General features: G+C 39.9%; 1 protein-coding gene and 1 long non-coding RNA gene across 6 annotated transcripts in view; one reads left to right on the forward strand and one right to left on the reverse strand.

The window, feature by feature from the left end:
• Positions 1-17,727, reverse strand: part of TTLL11 (tubulin tyrosine ligase like 11) — a 273,689-nt gene that overhangs the window by 179,257 nt on the left and 76,705 nt on the right. The window lies entirely within an intron of this gene.
• Positions 1-17,727, forward strand: part of LOC128928236 (uncharacterized) — a 31,594-nt gene that overhangs the window by 2,297 nt on the left and 11,570 nt on the right. The window contains exon 2 of the long non-coding RNA XR_008473064.2: positions 15,997-16,196. This is a non-coding gene — a long non-coding RNA (uncharacterized LOC128928236). The remainder of the gene's footprint in view (positions 1-15,996; positions 16,197-17,727) is intronic.

A 17,727-nucleotide genomic window follows, 5' to 3' on the forward strand; every position in this document is an offset into this window, starting at 1 on the left:
AGCCATGAGCTGGGCAGTCCTGCCACACTTTAATAAGGGTGAAGAATCTATCTGTATATAACATGAAGACAGCCTAGCATCTAACTCCATGTTACATATAAAGTGTTTTTACAGGGTTCAAACTGTGCATCACAATGTTCCAAGAAAATAAAAATCATGTAAATAAGGGCCAAGTGTGGTGGCTCACACCTGTAATCCCAGCACTTTAGGAGGCCAAGGCAAGTGGATCACTTAAGGTCAAAAGTTCAAGACCAGCCTGGCCAACATGATGAAACCCCATCTCTAATAAAAATACAAAAATTAGCTGGGCATGGTGGTGGCTGCCTGTAATCGCAGCTACTTGGGAGGCTGAGGCAGGAGAATTGCTGGAACCCAGGAGGTGAAGGCTGCAGTGAGCTGCAATTGCATCATTGCACTCTCTAGCCTGGGTGACAGAGCGAGACTCCATCTCAAAAAAAAAAATCATGTAAATAGAGGGGAAATTATGCTTTGCTTTTTTTCTGGATGTTTTTTAGTCTATTTGATATTTCAGAAACATCACATCACTAATGATATTGTGGCTCTCAGTATTTGATTCATTCATACAACACCCAGTGATTATATAGGAAAACAGTTTAAAATGTTAAATAGAAGGAAGATTAAAGAGAGAGGCTATATTAACCAATCAAATATTGTCTTGCTTTTCTTATATCTAAACTTACTCATTATAGGTAGTGGTAGCATCTGACCACTTTGTTATGTCATAGGGTATAATAGTGCCAAAGTATTTGCTTATTGAATTATATATTATTTCATTACAAAGAACTTTTCTGGCCACGTGTGGTGGCTCACACCTCTAATCCCAGCTTGTTTAACTGAAAAAAAGGGGGCTGAAACAGGAGCCAGGTGATCTGGCTTGGCCAGTTCCACCCCCACAAAGACCAGCAATCTGAAACGCTCTGGACTGAGAGTTTCACAGCAAACACAGCCGGACCCGGGACAGTCAAGCTCTGTGGGGCAAAGGGCACCTGCCATTACCGAAGCAGTCCACCACTACCAAAGCAGTCTGCCATTACTGAGGCAGACCACCATTACCGAGGCAGTTCTAACTATACCTCTATAAACAAAACTGCAAGGAAGTTCACACAGCAGCTGGGCAGAGCTCACGGCAACTCAGCAATGCCTCTGCTGGCAGACTGTGACCAGGCTACCTCCTCACTGGGCAGGGCATCTCTGAAAAAAGGCAGCAGTATGTCAGGAACTTATAAATAAAGCCCCACCTTCCCAGGATAGAGCACCTGGGAAAAAAAGGTTGTTATGAGTTCCATTGCAGCAGACTTAAATGTACCTGCCCAGCAGCCCTGAATGGAACAATGGAGCTCATAGCTCAGCACTTGAGCTTCTATAAGGGACAGACTGTCTCCTGAAGCAGCTCCCCGACCCCCGTATATCCAAAGAGAGACTTCATAAAGGAGAGCTCAGGCTGATATCTGGGGGTTATCCTTCTGGGACAAAGATAGAAGAAACCCTTACTGTTCTGCAGCCACTGCAGGTGATCACCAGACAAGCAGGCTCTGGAGTGGGCCTCCAGCAGTCCTACAGCAGAGGGGCCTGACTGTTAGAAGGAAAACTAAAAAAACAGAAAGAAATAACTTCATCATAAACAAAAAGGACATCCACTCAGAGACCCATTTGAAAGTCACCAGCTACAAAGAACACAGGTGGATAAATCCACAAAGACAGGAAGAAACCAGTGCAAAAAGGATGAAAACAGCCAAAACCAGAATGCCTCTCCTCCTCCAAGGAATCACAACTCCTCACTAGCAAGGGAAAAAGGCTGGGTGGAGAATGAATCTGATGAATTGACAGAAACAGGCTTCAGAAGCTGGGTAATAACAAATTTCTCTGAGCTAAAAGAACATGTTCTACCCCAATGCAAAGAAACTAAGAACCTTGAAAAAAGGTTTGACAAAATGCTAACAAGAATAAACAGCTTAGAGAGGAATATAAATGAACTGATGGAGCTGAAAAACACAACACAATCATATACTTCACAGATCATATACAAGTTTCAGTAGCCGAATTGACCAAGCAGAAGAAAGTATATGAGAGACTGAAGAACAACTCAATGAAAGAAAATGAGAGGGCAAGATTAAAGAGAAAAGAGTAAAAAGAAATGAACAAGGCCTCCAAGAAATGTGGGATTATGTGAAAAGACCAAATATACATTTGATAGGTGTATCTGAATGTGATGGAGAGAATGAATCCAAGCTGGAAAACACTCTTCAGGATATTATCCAGGAGAACTTCCCCAACCTAGCAAGACAGGCCAATATTCAAGTCTAGGAAATACAGAGAACACCACAAAGATATTCCTCAAGAAGAGCAATCTCAAGGCACATAATCGTCAGATTCACCAGGGTTGAAATAAGAAAAAAATGCTAAGGGCAGCCAGAGAGAAAGGTTGGGTTACCCACAAAGGAAAGCCCATCAGACTCACAGTGGATCTCTCAGCAGAAACCTACAAGCCAGAAGAGTGGGGGCCAATGTTTAACATCATTAAAGAAAAGAACTTTCAACCTAGAATTTCATATCCAGCCAAACTAAGCTTCATAAGTGAAGGAGAAATAAAATCCTTTACAAACAAGCAATTGCTGAGAGATTTCATCACCACCAGGCCTGCCATACAAGAGGTCCTGAAAGAAGCACTAAACATAGAAAGGAACAACCAGTACCAGCCATTCCAAAACGTACCAAATGGTAAAGAGCAGCAACACAATGAAGAAACCACGTGAACTAATGGGCAAAGCAACTGGCTAGCATCAAAATGGCAGGATCAACTTCACATATAACATACAACTTACAAAGAACGTAAGGGACCTCTTCAAGGAAAACTACAAACCACTGCTCAATGAAATAAGAGAGGACACAAACAGATGGAGAAACATTCCATGTTCATGGTTAGGAAGAATCAATATCGTGAAAATGGCTATACCGCCCAAAGTAATTTATAGACTCAACGCTATCCCCATCAAGCTACCATTGACTTTCTTCACGGAACTGGAAAAAATCCACCATGAACTTCATATGAAACCAAAAGAGAGACCGCATAGCCAAGTCAATTCTAAGCAAAAAGAACACAGCAGGAGGCATCACACTACCGGACTTCAAACTATACTACAAGGCGACAGTAATCAAAACAGCATGGTACTGGTACCAAAACAGAGATATAGACCAATGGAACAGAACAGAGGCATCGGAGGCAACACAACATATCTACAACCATACAATCTTTGATAAACCTGACAAAAACAAGCAATGGGGAAAGGATTCTCTGTTTAATAAATGGTGTTGGGAAAACTGGCTAGCCATGTGCAGAAAGCAGAAACTGGACCCCTTCCTGACACCTTACACTAAGATTAACTCCAGATGGATTAAAGACTTAAACATAAGACCTGGCACCATAAAAACCCTAGAAGGAAATCTAGGCAAAACCATTCAGAACATAGGAGTAGGCAAGGACTTCATGACAAAACACCAAAAGCATTGGCAACAAAAGCCAAAATAAACAAATGGGACCTAATCAAACTCCACAGCTTCTGCACGTCAAAAGAAACAGTCACTAGAGTGAATCGGCAACCAACAGAATGGAAAAAAATTTTTTCAGTTTACCCATCTGACAAAGGGCTGATATCCAGAATTTACAAAGAACTCAAACAGATTTACAGGAAAAAAATGAACAAGCCCATTCAAAAATGGGCAAAGGATATGAACAGACACTTTACAAAAGAAGACATACACGAGGCCAACAAACATATGAAAAAATGCTCATCATCACTGGTCATTAGAGAGATGCAAATCAAAACCACACTGAGATACCATCTCACGCCAGTGAGAATGGCAATCATTAAAAAATCTGGAGACCACAGATGCTAGAGAGGATGTGGAGAAATAGGAACACTTTTACACTGTTGGTGGGAGTGTAAATTAGTTCAACCATTGTGGAAGACAGTGTGGCAATTCCTCAAGGCCTTAGAAATAGAAATTCCATTTGACCCAGCAATCCCATTACTGGGTATATATCCAAAGGACTATAAATCGTTCTACTATAAGGACACATGCACACAAATGTTCATTGCAGCACTGTTTACAATAGCAAAGACCTGGAACCAACCCAAATGCCCATCGATGATAGACCGGACTGGGAAAATGTGGCACATATACACCATGGAATACTATGCAGCAATCAAAAACGATGAGTTTGTGTCCTTTGTAAGGACATGGATGAAACTGAGAACGTCATTCTCAGCAAACTGACACAAGAACAGAAAATGAAATACCACATATTCTCACTCATAGGCGGGTGAGGAAAAATGAGAACACATGGACACAGGGAAGGGAGTACAACACATCAGAGTCTATTGGGGGGAATGGGGAGGGACAGTGGGGGGGCAGAGCTGGGGAGGGATAGCCTGGGGAGAAATGCCAAATGTGGGTGAGGGGAAGGAAGGCAGCAAAACACACTGCCATGTGTGTACCTATGCAACTATTTTGCACGTTCTGCACATGTACCCCAAAACCTAAAATGCAATAAAAAAAGAAAATAAATAAATAAATAAATAAATTCACATATAACAATATTAACCTTAAATGTAAATGGGCTAAATGCCCCAATGAAAAGATACAGACTGGCAAATTGGATAAAAAGTCAAAAACCCATCGGTGCACTGAATCCAGGAAACCCATCTCACATGCAAGGATATACACAGGCCAGGATGGAGGAAGATTTACCAAGAAAATGGAGAGCAAAAAAAAGCAGGAGTTGCAATCCTAGTCTCTGATAAAATAGACTTTAAACCAACAAAGATCAAAAGAGACAAAGCAGAGCATTACATAATGGTAAAAGGATCAGTGCATCAAGAAGAACTAACGATCCTAAATACATATGCACCCAATACAGGAGCACCCAGATATATAAAGCAAGTTCTTAACAACCTACAAAGAAACTTAGACTCCCACACAATAATAGTGGGAGACTTTAACACTCCACTGTCAATATTAGACAGATCAACGAGACAGAAAATTAACAAGGATATCTAGGACTTGAACTCAGATCTGGACCAAGCAAACCTAATAGACATTTACATAACTCTCCACCCCAAAACTACAGAATATACATTCTTCTCAGCACCACATCATAACTACTTGAAAATTGACCACATAATTGGAAGTAAAGCATTCTTCAGCAAATGCAAAAGAATGGAAATCATAACAAACAGTCTCTCAGACCACAGTGCAATCAAATTAGAACTCAGGATTAAGAAACTAACTCAGAACCGCGCACAACTTCATGGAAACTGAACAACTGGCTCTTCAATGTTGACTGGATAAACAATGAAATGAAGGCAGAAGTAAAGATGTTCTTTGAAACCAATGAGAACGAAGATACAACATTACCAGAATCTCTTGGACACATTTAAAGCAGTGTCTAGAGGAAAATTTATAGCAATAATTGCCCACATGAGAAGGAGAGATCTAAAATCGACACCCTACCATCAAAATGGAAAGAGCTAGAGGAGCAAGATCAAAAAAACTCAAAAGCTATCAGAAGACAAGGAATAACTAAGATCAGAGCAGAACTGAAGGAGACAGAGACACAAAAAACCCTTCAAAAAATCAATAAATCCAGGAGCTGGTTTTTTGAAAAGATCAGCAAAATAGACTGATCACTAGCCAGATTAATAAAAAAGAAGAGAGAGAAGAATCAAATAGATGCAATAAAAAACAATAAAAGGGAAATCACCACAGATTCTACAGAAATACAAACCACCATCAGAGAATATTACAAACAACTCTATGCACATAAACTAGTAAACCTGGAAGAAATGGATACATTCCTAGACACTTGCACCCTCCCAAGCCTAAACCAGGAAGAAGTCAAAACCCTGAATAGACCAATAACAAGGGCAGAAGTTGAGGCAGCAATTACTAGCCTACCAACCAAAAAAAGCCCCAGGTCCAGATGGGTTCACAGCTGAATTCTACCAGACATACAAAGAGGAGCTGGTACCACTCCTTCTGAAACAATTCCAAACAATCCAAAAAGAGGGAATCCTTCCCAAATCATTTTATGAGACCAACATCATCCTGATACCAAAACCCGGCAGAGTCACAACAAGAAAAGAAAACTTCAGGCCGATATCCACGACAAACATAGATGCAAAAATCTTTAATAAAATACTGGCAAACAGAATGCAACAGCAAATCAAAAAGCTTATCCATCACCATCAAGTAGGCTTCATCCCAGGGATGCAAGGCTGGTTCAACATACGCAAGTCTATAAACATAATTCACCAAATAAACAGAACCAAAGGCAAAAACCACATGATTATTTCAATAGATACAGAGAAGGCCTTCAACAAAATTCAACAGCCCTTTATGCTAAAAACTCTCAATAAACTAGGTATCAACAGAACATATATCAAAATAATAAAAGCTATTTACGACAAACCCACAGCCAATATCATACTGAACAGGCAAAAATTGGAAGCATGCCCTTTGAAATCAGGCACTAGACAAGGATGCCCTCTGTCACCACTCCTATTCAATATAGTATTGGAAGTTCTAGCCAGGGCAATCAGGCAAGAGAAAGAACTAAAGGATATTCAATTAGGAAAGGAGGAAGTCAAATTGTCACTACTTGCAGATGACATGATTGTATATCTGGAAGACCCCATCATCTCAGCCCAAAATCTCCTTAAACTGATAAGCAACTTCAGCAAAATCAATGGGCAAATATCACAAGCATTCCTATACACCAATAACAGACTTAAAGAGAGCCAAATCAAGAATGAACTGCCATTCACAATTGCTACAAAGAGAGTAAAATATCTAGGAATACAACTAACAAAGGATGTAAAGGACCTCTTCAAGGAGAACTATAAACCACTGCTCAAAGAAATAAGAGAGGACACAAACAGATGGAAAAACATTCCATGCTCATGATTAGGAAGAATCAGTATTATGAAAATGGCCATACTGCCCAAAGTAATTTATAGATTCAATGCTATCCCCATCAAGCTACCTATGACCCTCTTCATAGAACTGGAAACAACCACCTTAAACTTCACATGGAACCAAAAGAGAGCTCACATAGCCAAGTCAGTTCTAAGCAAAAAGAACAAAACTGGAGGCATCACACTACCTGACTTCAAACTATGCTATAAGGCTACAGTAATCCAAATAGCATGATACCAGTACCAAAACAGAGATACAGACCAATGGAATAGAACAGAGGCCTCAGAGGCAACGCCACACATCTACAACCATCTGATCTTTGACAAACCTGACAAAAAAAAGCAATGGGGAAAGGATTCCCTGTTTAATAAATGGTGTTGGGAAAACTGGCTAGCCATGTGCAGAAAGCAGAAACTGGACCCCTTCCTGACACCTTACACTAAAATTAACTCCAGATGGATTAAAGATTTAAACATAAGACCTAACACCATAAAAAACCTAGAAGAAAACCTAGGCAGAACCATTCAAGACATAGGCATAGGCAAGGACTTCATGACTAAAACACCAAAAGCATTGGCAACAAAAACCAAAATAGACAAATGGGATCTAACTAAACTCCAGAGCTTCTGTACAGCAGAAGAAACAATCATTAGAATGAACCAGTAACCAACAGAATGGGAAAAAAATTTTTGCAATCTACCCATCTGACAAAGGACTTATATCCAAAAATCTATAAAGTACTAAAACAGATTTACAAGAAAAAAAACAAACAGACCCATTCAAAAGTGGGCAAAGGATATGAACAGACACTTTTCAAAAGAAGACATATATGAGGCCAACAAACATAGGAAAAAATGCTCATCGCTGGTCACTAGAGAAATGCAAATCAAACTACATTGAGATACCAACTCATGTCAGTTTAAACAGCAATCATTAAAAAATCTGGAGACAACAGATGCTAGAGAGGATGTGGAGAAATAGGAACATTTTTACACTGTTGGTGGGAGTGTAAATTAGTTCAACCATTGTGGAAGACAGTGTGGTGATTCCTCAAGGACCTAGACATAAAAATTCCATTTGACCCAGCAATCCCATTACTGGGTATATATCCAAAGGATTATAAATTGTTCTATTATAAAGACATAAGCACACATATGTTCATAGCAGCACTGTTTACAATAGCAAAGACCTGGAACCAACCCAAATGCCCATCAATGATAGACTGGACAGGGAAAATGTGGCACATATACACCATGGAATACTATGCAGCCATAAAAAACAATGAGTTCGTGTCCTTTGTAGGGTCATGGATGAACCTGGAAACCATCATTCTCAGCAAACTGACACAAGAACAGAAAGCCAAACACCGCATGTTCTCACTCATAGGCGGGTGTAGAACAATGAGAACACATGAACACAGGGAGGGGAACGTCACACACTGAGGTCTGTTGGAGGGAACTAGGGGAGGGACAGTGGGGGGTATAGAGTTTGGGAGGGAGAACATAGGGAGAAATGCCAGATATAGGTGATGGGGATAGAGGCAGCAAACCACATTCTCGTGTATGTACCTATGCAAGAATCCTGCATGTTCGTCTCATGTACCCCAGAACCTAAAGTGCAATAAAATATATATTTAAAAAAAGGAAAAATGCTCAGAACTACTAATCATCAGAGAATTGCAAATTAATAACCCGATGAGCTATCACTTCACATCTGTTAGAACAACTATTAAAAAAACACATCAGCTATTATCAAAAAGACACCATGTTGGAGATGATGTGGAGGAAAGGGAACCTTTGCACACTGTTGGTGGGAACATAAATTAGTAAAGCCATTATGGAAAACAAAAAAATTAAAAATAGAACTACCCGGTATGATTCAGAAATCCTACTGGGTTTTTATCCAAAGGAAATGTAACCAGTATGTTGAAGAGAGATCCGTGCTCCCATGCTTACTGCAGCATGATTCACGATAGCCACCTGTGTCCATCACAGATGAATGAATAAAGAAACTGTGACATATATACACAATGGAATACAGTTCAGCCTTAAGAGAGAAGGAAATCCTGTCATTTGCAACAACATGGATGAACCTGAAGAACACTAAGTGAAATAAGCCAGGCAAAGAAAGACAAATACTGCACAATCTTACTTATCTATGGAATCTAAACAAGTTGAACACATAGAGGCAGAAGAATCATTTGAACCCAGGAGGCAGAGGTTGCAGTGAGCTGAGATCGGGCCACTGCATTCCAGCCTGGAGACAGGGTGAAACTCCGTCTCAAAAAAAAAAAAAAAAGTAGAAAAGAGAATGATGACTACCAGGGTCTAGAGGTGTTGGGGGGCATTGGGGAGATGTTTGTCGAAGGGTACACCATTTCGGTTAGATTCGAGGAGTAAGTTCAAGAGAGCTATTGTACGACATGGTGAGTATAGTTAATAACAATGTTTTGTATTCTTGAAAATTGCTGCTAAGACAGTAGATATTATGTGTTCTCACCACAAACAAAAATGATATACATGTGAGGTAATCTGTATGTTAATTAGCTCAATTTAGCCATTCCACAATGTATGCATATTTCAAAACAACATGTTATACATGATAAATACATATAATTTTTATTTGTCAAATATTTATTTTAACATAACAAAATGATAATTTCATTAAGTCAACAATAAAAATATAAATTTATTAAAATTTAAAAATATTTTAATATCTACTCACTGTTCACCAATTTTTTGGTATTACCTTTTTTATATTACCTTTTGATGTGAAAATTTAATAAAATGAATGATGCATAAATATTTATCTGAGCATATTATTCTCTATAGTATATATATATGTAGACATATTATATATATATGTATATATAAACTACCTGTACTATAGATACCAAAATGTGTACATAAACACCACATTTACTATATAAACACTATATATGAGTAGATATACACACAGAACATACATATGCACATATATATATAATACTATATACCATCCAGAGAAGAGAGAATAAATTGTACATATAGATGACTTTAAAGTTTAAAATATATATATGACTTTGTATCCACACACATACACAGTCATTTTAGTGTCTGCTTAATAAAACTATGGCTTAATAGAGATGTACTAATTTCAAGAGCTTATATGAATCCATTCCATGATTTCAGATAGTTAGAAATCTAAATCCAGTCCATGAAGGCTGATCTATTTTCTTCTTTGCTATCTCTAGAGATGGCTACTGTATAGGAAGAATTTTAATAAATAATTTCCCATAAACTAAATACATTGAGTTCTCTAATATTGTTTCTTTTCTTTCTCTTTCCTCTTTAGCTTTGTATTTCTCCAAGAGAAACTGTATCCTGGCTGGTCACTAAATCTGTATAGACAGACTAGAATTGAGCTTTACCATGTTTTTCTTAACATTATTTCATGTACTAATATTGCCTCTGGAGTGCCTTCCAATGTTTAGTTAATCTGACAGGTCAGACATTCTTCCTTATAAATTACCTTTATCATTTAACACAAGTCCCTTTCCTCTTAATCATCATTTAATACAACTGACACGAAATGAAAGTTGTATTAAGTGAAAATGAAAACCATGTCGACTCCCTCCGTTTATAAAAATGAGATTCAGGTATTGCTTAAAGTGAAAATACATCTATCTTTTCTTCCTGCAATTGTAGAACCTTTCTAGAGCCTCCTCAATGAAGTGAGATGATTTTAGCCCTCTATCTCAGGGGTTGGCAAACTTTGGAGCACGGTTCCAGTATACCACTGCCTGTTTCGTGAAAAAAAGTTTTCTTGAAACACATCCATACTCATTTACATATGGATGGTCTGTGTCTGAGTAATTATGACAGAGACTCTATGATCCACAAAGCTGAAAAGAGTTACTCTCTGGCTTTTACAGGAAGTTTGCCCACCTCTGCACGTGGATGGACATCTAACCATTAGTAATACTGCTACAGAAACAAGCATTCACATATAGTATTGCTAACTGTCTTGATAAATGTATCTAATCGAGGGACAGCTTTCCATGGGCATTTGAATATTTCATATAAATCTGTTTACATTTAATTGCTTATTTCCAAGATAATTCTTTCTAGAACTGAAATCTGTCAAAATTTCCTCAAAATCAGAGTTGCAGAAATATCAGTTTACATGATAGTTAAAAATATGGCTTTCAGTGTCTGACAGGTCATGATTCAAAGCAAGATCTGCCACTTAATGGTTGTTAGCACCTGCTAAGTACCCAGAGAGGAATGCATAAGCTTGGGCATGGCACTTGAACTCTCCAAGCCTTTGATATGGTTTGGCTGTGTCCCCATTCAAGTCACATCTTGAATTGTAGCCCATAATTCTCACATGTCATGGTAGGGACCTGGTGGGAGGTAACGGAATCATGGGGGTGGTTTTCCCCACACTGTTCTAGTGGTAGTGAATAAGTCTCATGAGATCTGATGGTTTTATAAGGGGTTTCCCGTTTCTCTTGGCTCTCATTCTCTCTTGCCTGTCGCCACATAGACGTAGCTTTTGCCTTCTACTATGATCGTGAGGCCTCCTCAGCCTCATGAAACTGAGTCCATTAAAACTCTTTTTCTTAATAAGTCTCGGGCATGTCTTTATCAGTAGCATAAAAACAGACTAATATATAGCCTTTTCTTCTCCTTATTTACAAAATGGAGGTAATAAGAGTATCTATCTTATAGGTGTAATGCAACAATTAAATTTAAAAAGTATATAATGTGTTCACAATTATACCAGAGCACGTGACGTATACCCCATAACTAGTGTGTGTTTTAAATAACCCAAGTAAATATATAAAAAATTATAATTTCAAAATCTGAATAAATTCTGAAAATGATAATACTAGATGGCTGTTGATTTCATGATTTTGATAATGACACTGGTTATAAAAGAAAGTGCCCTTATATTTCAGAAAAACATATAGAAGTGTTAAGGGTTACATATAGGAACATCATGTATGCAACATACTCTCAAAAAGGAGAGAGACAGCAGATGTAAATGTTAACATCTGGGGTTGCATGGAGGGTATGTAGAAATTATTTGTATTATTCTTAAAATTTACCAGTAAATCTAAAAATTATGTCAAAATAAAAGGCTAAAAGAAAGTGGAAGGGATTCTTAGGTCTAAACACACAGAGAATAACTGTTATGGATATTTTCTAACCAAACGCATCCTTTTATCTTATTCTTCTAATCCTTCTAGCAAATATACAGGGTTAATTTCAGAAGGAAGGTGGGAGAAGAGGGTATATGTTTGGGTGAGGGGAATCCTTCCATCAGCAAGGCCAGAACACTTGATTACACACCTTTCTAAATTCAAATCTCTACTTTGCGTTGCCTTTCATTAGAACCCCTCCGAGATGCAATTACACAGAAAAGAAGTTGAACAAGAAACAGAATAGGAGAGATTTCTTTATTTCTTTGGAGATGAGGAAAGAGGGTAGAGGCAGAGCAATTTTTATAATTTCCTTTTGAAATAGGCATTGAAGTCAAGATTGGCTCTACTATTTTCTTGTAGAAAATTAGACATCTCTAGTCAAGTGACTCAGGAGACATCACTAAGAACTTTTGAAAAATGAAATGAAAGGACAAAAATTGAAGGGTGAAAGATGACCTTTTACTTCCTTTGGGGAAGCAAGGTTTTCTTGACCTTTAAAATAGTCTCTCCCGGAAAAATGTTTACTTCTCTTACTTTTTCTTTTTAAAAGCTTACCATTGTGGGGGGGAGCACATTAAAGCAGTAGCCCTCTAATGATCACATTCATCTCAAAATTCCACATAATAAATCAGTACAGCAAAGGAGCAAGATTGTAATAGTTGTGATTTAAGACATTAAATGTATTTGGGGGCAAAATGAAGTTTAGAAAATTAAACAATAAGCGCCTAGCATTAGAAGTGTTACTGCACAGGATTGTCTCTGGTCGGGGGGAAAATACACACACACCCCAAGTTAAGCACCAAACTGAGATACAGTTCAATTCAGTCAAAAAGAAGTCCTAGCTCTTTTCTTCTCTTAAATGATCTATCAACATATAATGAGATAATTCATCTGAAGATCAGATTTTTATTAAAAATTAAAATCCATTCAGTTCCACATTTTCAAAAAGCCAGAAATGCCCAAAAGCATTCTTAGCTCCAGCTTAGTTTCCAATTTGAAACTGCAAATCCTTTTTTAATATTCATTCGTTTCACACATACACCTGAAGTTACCCTTTGTGTGGGGCACTAGGGAGCAGAAATAAATCTGACCAGATTCCAGTTCCTCAAGGGACCCCCAGTTTAATGGGGAGCGCAGATAAGTAAATGTCCACTTAGTGAGGGGATACAGTGTGATTCTCATAGCAAACCTAGGATGCTGCAGATGAGGAAACTGAGGCTCAGAGTATAACTTACCCAAGGGACACACTTAGGAAGTCATGAAGAAAGGATTTCAACCTAGGTCTATTCTGACCCCAAATTCTTGCCTCACTGTCTCTCAACCTGGAACACTGCAAATACAGTATTTTAGGGTTCTATAATTGAGAGAGTACAGGATTGGGATCAGAGGACAGAGCGGTCAACTGTACCACGATCAAGGCAGCAGGAGTGTAAGAGGTGGAGTAGGCAAGGAGGTGTCAGAAAAGGCCTTCACAGATTTGGAGACATCCACTCTGAACAAGGATACATAGCAAAGGCTTGTGCAGTGGAGAAGAGCAGGAAGGGTCTCCCAGCAGAAGAAATGAGGGCAAGGGCAACAGCCAAGAAGTATGAGAACCTTGATAGATATGAATCTTTCTGAATGGCCTTCATAAGGAGCCAATAGGAAGGATGCCTTGGCTTAGCCAATATCTGCTAGTCTCAGCCAATCACACCACAGGGATACTTGGCAAGGAATATGCAGATGTAGCTTTAGTTCCTCGCCTGGGAGCAGGTGGAGCACAGGTAAAGGAACTGCAATTGCCTGGGGGTGGCCACAGCTATCCCCACAGAGGCAGCTGTACTGCAGCCTTCATTATTGGCTGCTATGCTGAGCCCCAGGCTACACTGACCCCAGCAGTAGCAGAAATCTGTGCAGAATTTTAACTCCAATGAAGAGTTTAATGAAAGTCCAGGAAAGCCAAACCCATGGAATCACAAAAGATTAGAAGAAAGTGATCTTAGCGAATAACTATAATCTTCTTTTGCAGAAGAGGCATTGAAGAAGCCTTGGTGGGTGAGGGAAGGCTAGACGACATGGCCAGGGTTTCATAATCAGTAAAGAGGTGAAGTCATGACTTGAACCAAAGGCCGGGCACAGTGGCTCATGCCTATATAAGTCCCAGTAATTTGGGAGGCAGAGGCGGGTAGATCACTTGAGGCCAGGAGTTTGAGACCAGCCTGGCAAACATGGTGAAACCCTGTCTCTACTAAAAATACAAAAATTAGCCAGGCATGGTGGCTCAGGCCTATAATCCCAGCTACTCAGGAGGCTGAGGTAGCAGAATAGCTTGAACCCAGGAGGCAGAGGTTGCAGTGAGCTGAGATCGCACCACCACACTCCATCCTGGGAGACATAGTGAAACTGTCTCAAAAAAATAAAAATTAAATAAAATAAAAAGACTTGAACCTAGGGTCTCCTGACTCCAGTTCAGTGTTTCATTTCACTTGAAATGACTGCATAGGAACTTTCCCTGACTTCTCCACCTTCCCGCATTTCCCATTCCATGTTATGCTGGTTTCCATAGTGCCTGTGTTTAATTCCATCCCAGCATGGACAATCCACCTCCTCTGCTAAGCAGGACCCTTCATTGGAAGCTGAGACTACATGTTTTGTCTGACTCCCCACTCTGCCAGTGCTGGAAATATAAAAGGCACTTAGTAAATATTTGTTCACACTAAAGGAAATTGTGACAGAGTCAGAAGATGTGGGTCCTAGTCCCGGCTCCATGAACCTATAGGCCATGGGACTGTGGGCAAGTCACTCAACTCTCTGAATCTCAGCTTCCTCATCTATAAGATGATGAATGAAAACATGATATAGTGGAAAGATGATGGAATATAAAGCCTATAAATGTCCAACTGAATGAGCAGATGATCACCCTTCTATACCAGAAATCCTGAGGGCAAGAGATTTCTAACTTGTTTTGTATCCTTAGCACTTGGCACTTAGTGGGCCTCAGGAACAGACTGCACTAAACCACATAAGAATATCTGAGTAGGGGCTGGGCACGGTGGCTCACGACTGTAATCCCAGCACTTTGGGAGGCCAAGGCGGGTAGATCACAAGGTCAAGAGATCGAGACCATCCTGGTCAACATGGTGAAACCCTGTCTCTACTAAAAAAATATAAAAAAATTATCTGGGCATGGTGGCGCGTGCCTGTAATCCCAGCTACTCAGGAGGCTGAGGTAGTAGGAGAATTGCCTGAACCCAGGAGGCGGAGGTTGCGGTGAGCCAAGATGCCGCCATTGCATTCCAGCCTGGGTAACAAGAGTGAGACTCCGTCTCAAAAAAAAAAAAAAAGAATATCTGAGTACACCAGCAGTTGTATAACCAGGAGCAAGTACCTGTGATTCTGAACCTTTATTTCCTCATTTTTAAATTGGAGATCATGATACCTTCCCAAACTGCGTGAAGATAAAAGAGGTCATATATATATATAAATCACTTGGTAAACTGCAAGCACAACACAGATGCCAGTCGTCACTTGGGCTGTTTAAAAGGACCTCCTGATGAACAGGACCTAAGTATGTTTTCCAGAAAGGAAAAGATTCTGGATGATATTATTTTCCCAGTAAACACATTGAACTGTTAAACAAGGAGCACAAGAACAGCATGATATACATCCGAGCAGGAGGTGAAGTTCTAATTTTGGCAACAAAGGAAATAACACTGGAAGCAGATGGGGAGGTGAAATCATGGCTCCTAAGGAGGCCTTGCAAGCTGCTTTGAATCATCTGCCTTCTTCTGACAGCTGGAGTCCCCTCACTTCTGTCTTTAGTCTTTTACTAGTTATGTGCCAGAACCCAGGGCCACTGCATCGGCCTCTGGGGATGCCATGCTTCAGAGGCAGAAGACATTGTGTTCTCCATGTCAGTTCCCAGCCCTGCTGCGGATGTGTAAGGGCGAGGTGTGTGGCTGAAGGTCGGATCATCACCAGGGAAAGGCTGGCTGGTGACCACCTGGCACTCCCACTGGATGGCATCACTTTGGTAAGTTTCTCATGGTCCCAGTCTGGCCCACCCTCTTGTGAAGTGACAGGCTGGGTCCTGCAGATACCCTGGCCTCAAAGAGGCTGACTTTAATGACTAAACTCACAAGAGACAATAAAAAGTAAACCACAGCATATGCACATTAATTTGCAACTCAATTTGGCAAATATGCTTGAGTCCCTACTGTGTGCCAGGCACTGTGATAGGCATGGGGGAGATAATGATGAATGAGATCCATCTGGTCACTCCCCTTTGGAACTTACAGTAGGAGAGGACGGTAATTAAACAGGCAGTCACTAGACAGTGTGATTAGCATAAGTACCATGAAAAGAAAAACAGCAAGGAGCTGCTGAGAACTTGCTCCAGATGTAGGGGGCAGAGTAGGCTTATAGAGAAAATAAAAGCTGACCCGGGGTCTGAAAATTGACAAAACTGTCAGGTGAAAAGCGGCAGCTTGGAAGTGGAGGGGGTACAAAGAATGAAGGTGGGTGCTCCAGGCAATAAGAAAGGCAGTCAGAGGTCAGAAAGGTCTTGATGCCATTGAGTATCTACTCAAAGGCTGAATATGGAAGGACCCAGGAGCAAGAGTTCAGAAATGGGGAGAAGTGTAGCTGCCACGGTGGTTAAGGGCTCTCTATAAGGCACGTGCAGGAGTTTAACTGCATCTTTTTGATAAGCCATTCATTGGGTTACTCAGTCAGTCAAATCAGTACATTGTCTACAGGAAGGAAAATGATGCAAGTAATCCATTTACCGGAAGGTTATTCGATAAGCGTGGAGTCAGGACAAAGGATATACACTTCACACTGCAAGTTTTCTTTCTGCCTTGACTCTGACCCACTTATAACGCCACATTTTCCTGGTTCCTAAACCCAGGGGAGAACATTGTTCTCTGGGGGTTTTTGCGAATAATGCACTTCATTCAGTCTTGAGAAGCTGAATCAATAAATGCTAACTTGGGGTGGTAACTGGAGAGGAAAATGGAAGAATTTCGTGCTTGCTGCTTCCCTCCAAGAAACTGCAAAACATTATTGAACAGGTTTTTGGCTATATTCAGAGAAAAATTCTTCTGCTGAGAAATACAAACTCTTTCACCATAATAAATACTGTTTTGATAACAAAACTGTACTTTTCTCAAATACCCAGATGGAAGACCATATGCAAAATAAACTCTAAGGAATTTTTTTATTGGCCATCTGCTAAAATTGGAAAGAAAGCCTGTATCCGCCTCGACTCTTTACAAAAATTTTCTCTAAGAATCCCACTTGCTTCCACGTGGTGCCACCTGCTGATCATATTTGAGTACCTGTTTTGCAAATGAAGAGCAGGGTAATGTGGATCTCCCTATTTCTTTAATGAAATAAACTTAATCCTAATTAATGTGAGAAATATCCTGCAAAGTGTCAGGCTTTCAGTTGTTACACCAAAACTCACACTTCTTCCTGTTGTTGCCAGGAATCACAAAGCAAAGCCCTCGCATGTACATACCTCTGAGCCTCACTTCTGAGGCACTGTTAGGACATTTTTTTGC

This window comes from Callithrix jacchus, chromosome 1 (genome assembly GCF_049354715.1).
Source record: "Callithrix jacchus isolate 240 chromosome 1, calJac240_pri, whole genome shotgun sequence".
Lineage (NCBI taxonomy): Eukaryota > Metazoa > Chordata > Mammalia > Primates > Cebidae > Callithrix > Callithrix jacchus.